A 6,763-nucleotide genomic window follows, 5' to 3' on the forward strand; every position below is an offset into this window, starting at 1 on the left:
TTTCCCCATCCAAGTTTACAAATTCTCTTGAAATTTTCCATGGGCTACTTAGATGTGGACCAACTCTTGATACTCTGAAGACAACAGGACCATGGGGACTAAGGTTTCCCCCTCACCAAGAGTCTTCAAGCAAAATCTAGATGACCCTGTGTAGTTGTGTGGTCTAGGACTTTTTTCCCCAGGTCCAGTTTGGGTTCAAAACCTCCAAAGTCCTTTCCCAACCTGTTAACCAGAGACTCTGTGATGTCAGAGCAGCACTCCTGTGAGTTTGTGCTCTTGAAAGAGAGGCCATGATACAACTCCAAGCAAGGAATTAGTCTAATTCCTGGCCTACTCCCCAGTTCAAGTGTCAGTTGTTATGGAAATTCATGCTGGCACAAGAAAGAAGTGGGGCTGGGGTCATCCCCAGAGTCTTGTCTCTGAAGAGCTAATGACCTGGCAGCCTGCCAAGGCTGATTAACCACCACCAGGATTTAATCCTATAGCCGTGCTTAGCCTCTATAGGCATAATGAGCCCCAAAGAAGAAAAACAAAAAAGACAGAGGGTGGGAATCTTCTGCGGGTTTGGTTGTGTGTGTTTTTTTAACCAGGTGATGCAATTCCCATCAGCATAGTGCCAGGTATAGTTTAGACCCAGAGCCCAAGGGACTTGAATGCTGTCTAATTGAACACTCCTGGAGCTAACCCTCATTATTTACATAAGGGCATAGGACAACCAGAGCAAGAAGAGCAGAACCAAGAGAGCCCCACATTTCCAAGGTACTTTGCTGGAGAAGCTACAAGCAGACATTTCAGATGGAATTTGTCAGAATAATAGATTGCAAACTGGAAAGGACAGCAGGGACCATTGTGTTCAATCCATGCCCTTTCCCCCCCACCTCCAACAAATTCCCTATATAACATCCCGGTAAGTGGGCATCCAATCTTTCAAGACCTCCAGCAAAAGAAACCCCCCAGCACTCAATACTGTCTGTCACCTTTGGAGAGCTCTGATGGTCAGAAGACTCTTTCTGAGAGCAAACCTAACCTTGCCTCCTTGCAAATGCCACCTTTTGCTACACGTTCTGTCTTTGGGGGCCAAGGAGAATAAAACTAAACCCTCTTCCAGGTGATTTCATACCTCCTCTAATTCCTCTCCTGGAGGTAGAATTATAATCCCTTCAACCAAACCAGACAATCTGGGAAATCAGAAAAATAGGACCTATGTCCTCAAAACTGACAGAACAGCCAGGAGAAATATAGAACCCATTGGATTGGGATTAAAGGGCAAGTTCAAGTACTCTATGGCATTGCTGCTTATTTATGGCAAAGCAAATTCCCTCCTCTATTTGGTAAATAGCATCCCAGAATGCTGGGGGATGGGGGATGAAAGGTTTTAAAAGTGAAAGCAGTTTGTAAAATGTTTTATAAGTAAGAAATCCAATATTATCATCACGTTTGGTCTTTGAAGATTAGACTGGATGGTTTTGGAACAGAATGAGGCCAAAAAAGGTCACGGAAAGAAATTTTATTAAAATCCACCAAAAATAAAACAAAGCAGCTTCATGAAAAACCAAGACCAAGTAAAATCCCAGAGAGAAACACTGCCAAGACAAATTTCAAACAAAAACTTAACAAAACCTCTTTCCGTTGCCTTCCAAGATAGAGGCTGAGGGATCTCTTGCTCCAGAGGCCCCCAAGAAAGACCCAGGAAATTCCATCCAGATGTGGACAGCTCAGATTTAAAAGGACATTGGCAGCTGTGGGCAGGGGTCTTCCTGCGCAGGACTTAAGATTCTCTAACCACAGAGGCTTCCCATATCTATGGATCAGCATTAGAGTTGGACCCAAGGCAAGTCAGATGGTAAGTGCTAGCCAAGGTCCTCTGAAGTAGAAAACACAGGACCTCCCCAATCAAGAAGAGCCACATCGGCCAAAAGTCCAATCTTCCTTCAAGGTCAAGACTATAGAAAGACCCATTATAATTAAATTGCGAGATTAAAATCTCAGGCAGTACAGGCCAAGGGATTAGATTCCTGGAGGCCTCTTCTGGGGCCCAAGTGTACTAAAAAAAAGAGGAAAAGAAGGAGAGGATGTAAGAGGAAGAAACAAATGTGTAGAAGTCTGGGCCTGCCAAAGTCTCCATGCCATGTTCTCAATTCCTACCCGTTCTTGTGTCTCACACCTTCTTGCCAGCTACCCTTCATGGAGGCCAAAGTGCACACGACCCTGAGCACCCCTGCCCCTACCTGGATTAGAGACAAGCCAAGGCTTTCCTGAGTTACAACCAGATACCTCCCTAAGCCCTGGCTCTGCCCCATTTCAATAGGGAGCCTTCCCAGAAGAGGTGGTGGGAGAACCCATCAGCTATATCGATGAGGGGCAGGCTCCTTTGCCAGGGCCTTAACCTGAACCTCGTGCTTCCTCCTCTTTATAATGGAAAGGGGTTTCCTTCACAGCATTCTGAACAAGGGACTAAAAGTCCAGCTGGAGAAATTGGAGATCTGAGAATGAACAAGGAAAGGAAATATCCAGGAGTTGTAGAAAAGTGTAGAAAGAAACCTACCAGGCCTAGACCATGGGCCTGGTCATAAGCAGGAGCTGAGAGCTTGTCCTCGATGGGAATCTCGCAGGATCTGAGTCAGGAGGAGTAAGGGGTAGGCAGCGAGAGAAAGAAAGGGCTGCCCAAATGGACTCAGGATGCAGAAGGAGACTCCACTTCTTCCCACTGCTGAGCCAAGACTCCATCCTTTGGCTGAACCAGGTGTCTCTGTGCCAAAGGCTTGGTTTACATTTATTTTCATCAATGAAAAGACGGTATCAGGAAGAGAAAATAAATGTTACTTGGGGCAGGGGAGAGGAGGAGTAAAAATAAACAGAGAAAGAAAACAAGGTTAAATAGGATGAGGAAAGATAGAAGCAGAGGAAATGCAACTCAATCAGTTTGTCCAACACATTTTTCTGGAGCTGGCTATATCAGAGTTGCCTCAATGTTTTAAAGCAGCATTTGTCACACTCTCCACCAGAGCTGGCTGAGAGTAGCCTTCTCGGGAATATCCATGCCAGAGCTGTCTCTATGTCCCAGAGCATCCTTCCTAGGGGGGTCTTCACCAGAACTGCTTCCTACTCCTCCCAGAGTAGCAAGGACTTCACTGGTGGTTCTCTGGTCCCTTTGAGAAAGTCACTGACTGCAGAAATCTCAGGAACGAGTGATGACTAAAGTCTCCACGATGGTGACTGCACCCTGGCAGGTGGGGGGCTGCAGGGGTTGAGGGGGGAGCCTTCTTTTTTTTTAAGAAAGATTTTTATTTTGAATTTTACAATTTTTCCCCTAATCTTGCTTCCCTCCTCCCACCCCCCACAGAAGACAGTCTGTTAGACTTTACCTTGTTTCCATGGTACACACTGATCTCAGCTGAATGTGATGAGAGAGAAATCATATCCTTAAGGAAGAAAACTAAGGTATAAGAGAGAGCAAGATTACCCAATAAGATAACTTTCTTTTTTCAAAATTAAAGGGAACTGTCCTTGGTCTTTGTTCCAACTCCACAATTCTTTCTCTGGATACAGTTGGCATTCTCCATCGCAGACAGCCCCAAATTGTCCCTGACTGTTGCACTGATGGGATGAGTGAGTCCATCAAGGTTGCTCATCTCCCCCACGTTGCTGTCAGGGTGCGCAGTGTTCTTCTGGTTCTGCTCAACTCTCTCAGCATCGATTTATGCAAATCCTTCCAAGCTTCTGATGGAGGAGGGTGTTTTCTAAGCATTCAGATGCAGGAACAGGACTTCCCCAAAAGGAAGGTTCAAAAGGCTCTCCTACCTTCACCTTCCAGTCCCCCTGCTTGCCCAGCCCCCTGATGGCCCAACCCTCCTGCCTACCCAGATCCCTTATGCCCACCCCTCCAGACACTCCCTAGACCTCCACAGAGCTTCACAAGATGAGGATGAGGGGCAAGGGGGGCAGTGGCCTTCTTCATGCTAAAAAAAGTGTCAATGAGCCCAACCTCACGTATGGGGGGGGGGGGGGTCAGGGGTCCCATGACTTGTCCAGTTGATCCAAGATTGAAGGGCCCACACGGCCCAAGGAATGACCTATGACCTATAGTGACAGCATATGAAGAAATTTCCCACTTTTCCTTTTTTTTCTTCACCCCCTACCCAGCCCTGCCTCATCGCCATGATCCCAAGGGCTGGCATTGGCATGGCAGTTTACATTCAGCATCTCATTTGACCTGTCCCACCCTGAAAGGTAGGGGATATTCCTATCCCCCACTTTACAGACGAGGAAACTGAGGCTGAGAGACAACCCCTTGACCAGAGTGACATAGTAGAGGCTGGCAGCTGATTGGGTTTCCAGACCCAGCCCTCTACTAATGATACGGGGGGGATGACAAGTTATCTGAAGAGCATCTAATTAAAGCTGGCATGAGTAAGGAAGAGAGAAGCAAAGAAAAAGTGATTTGAAGAGGAGTGTGCTCACAACTGGTAGGCTTGGTAGCAGTCAGGGAATGTCTGTGGACCCAAAGTTGTTAGACTCCCAGAAGGTGTGGGGCTAGGGCTAACATTAAACACTGCCCACCATTGCCATGGTTTCAGGCACATAATCCTGAAGGAGGGGACCTACACTCCCTAAGAATCTTAAAACCAGTGTCTAGGAAATTTTTTTAAGAAATATGTTTATCACCAAAATTCAATATAATTGATTCCACAATAATCCCTTGTATTTCATATTATACATTGAAAAAAATATACTGTGAATGTATCTAAAGGTGACACAAAAAAGGTGACACTCTCCTAATTTATAAATCGTCATTTTCAATTCATCCCTCCTAAATACAAGAAAACTGGGGGGAGAGGTTCCAAGGGGACCAAATGACTGCTCCAAGGACACATCACCATCTTTGAGAACCAAACACCCCTCCATACCAAGAGGAGTCACAAGGGGAGGATTCTGGTGTCCCAAATTTAGGAAGAAGATCCCATTACATGAGGTCAATTCAAACTGTGTCCTGTGGGAAGGAGATCAGAAACCTCTGGTTGATGGCAGGAGAACGCAGAATGCAGGTTCATAGTACCCCAGATCACTAACCCCATGGTCATGGAGAACAGGCTGGGAAATGTGGGTGGCAGAGGGAGGGTCTGCCCCAGACCCAAAGAGCAAAAGCTCAAATTCCAGAAGGATGAATGTGCCACTCATTAACCATGATGTCGGAGCCACCATCAGGCCTCGGTTTGGGTTGGGCTTTTTTGGGGGGGACTGAAGAAGGATTACATTAATTTAACCAGAATGGGAAGCTCCCTTTATCAGTGCAAGTCAGCACCTCCCCAACATCTTAGCAACTTCAGAGTGAAGAGACTGGTCCAGGGTCACACAGTCAGGATCTATCAGAAGCAGGGCTTGAACCTAGCATCTTCCTGTTTCTGCCTGAGACCACCAAGCAGCACTGATTCTGACGTGGACTTTATGAACAGAAATGTTTAAATACACAGTTAAGTCATGTGCAATGCATTTATCACAGAATGTAGCTGTCTAGTAATGCTGCCGGTAGATGCAATAGCGATGCATGGCACACATGACCTTGCTCGTTAGTATTCTTAATGGAGCCCAGTCCAAACGCAATAATCACACTTGAATTCCTTTGATCTTATTAATATCAACTTAGAATATTTTGAAATCTAGTCGATGGCATCTACTGATCATCTAGAAATCCGCAGGAAGAAAGCTCAGGGAGGTTATCACTTTCAGAGTTAACCAGAAGATTCTAGTCAATCCCTCAAGCTTCACTAAACATCTAGTCTGGGTCCAGACCCAGGTTCCTGGCTCTAGACCTGGAGGGTCTAGAGATCATTGAGTCCCACCCCCTGCTCCCACTTCGATGGAAGGGTCCAGGGGTGACCAGCCCATTGACGGACCAGATGTCCTCTCCTTCTCTGTCCACCAGAGCTCCCAGAGAGGGCCAGGGGAGCGGCTCACCTGGGTCACTTCTGGGCAGGGATCCTGCAGGTGGAGAATCAGCGGCATCCAGGTCTTCCTGACCTCCATGGTGAAGAATTTTTTCTTCTTTCTCCCAGCCCAGTTAGCCAGCTTCTCAAAGAGGGTGAAGGCCTGAAGATGAAGCACCTCGGCCTCCTGCAGACAAGAGAACCAGACAAGGACCCCCAGGGCCTCTCCACTGCCTCAAGACACCGGGGACCTGCCGAGAATTGGGTTTGATCCAATCCACAAGCCAAGCACTTCCTTAGGGGACACCTCCTGGGAGCCCCTCCAGGCCAGGGGAGACCAGGTTAGAACCAGAACTCCTCCTGCTCTGCAGGAGCTGCCATCCTCCCAGTGGGGGCATGGGGATGTGACTACAAAATGCACCTCAATATCAAGGAAAGACCCCGAAGGACCAAGGAGAGGGTGGGCCACCCACCAGCCAAGGCTTCTAGAAGAATGCAGGGGGAACCTGAGCTGGGCTCCAAGCTCCAGGAGGATGGAGAGTGTCTGAGCAGCATTGCCTGAGAGGGCAGGGTGAGTGGAAGCCCCCTGCTACTGTGAGAGTCCCAGGAGTCATGCTAGGGACAGGCCACAAGGACCCTGCTTTACTGCTAAAATAGCCACATGATGGGCCTGAAGTCAGAAAGATCCGAGTTCTAATCCTTCCTTGGATTCTGACCGGTTGACTTTGGGGGAGTCACTTGACTCTGGGCCTCAGAAAGGTGCCTTCTAGCTTTATCTATGATCCTGTGACCTTCAGTATCTGCAGATCCTGAGCTTATCTCAAATTCAGGAAGAATTG

The sequence above is a fragment of the Macrotis lagotis genome, chromosome 6, assembly GCF_037893015.1.
Source record: "Macrotis lagotis isolate mMagLag1 chromosome 6, bilby.v1.9.chrom.fasta, whole genome shotgun sequence".
NCBI lineage: Eukaryota > Metazoa > Chordata > Mammalia > Peramelemorphia > Peramelidae > Macrotis > Macrotis lagotis.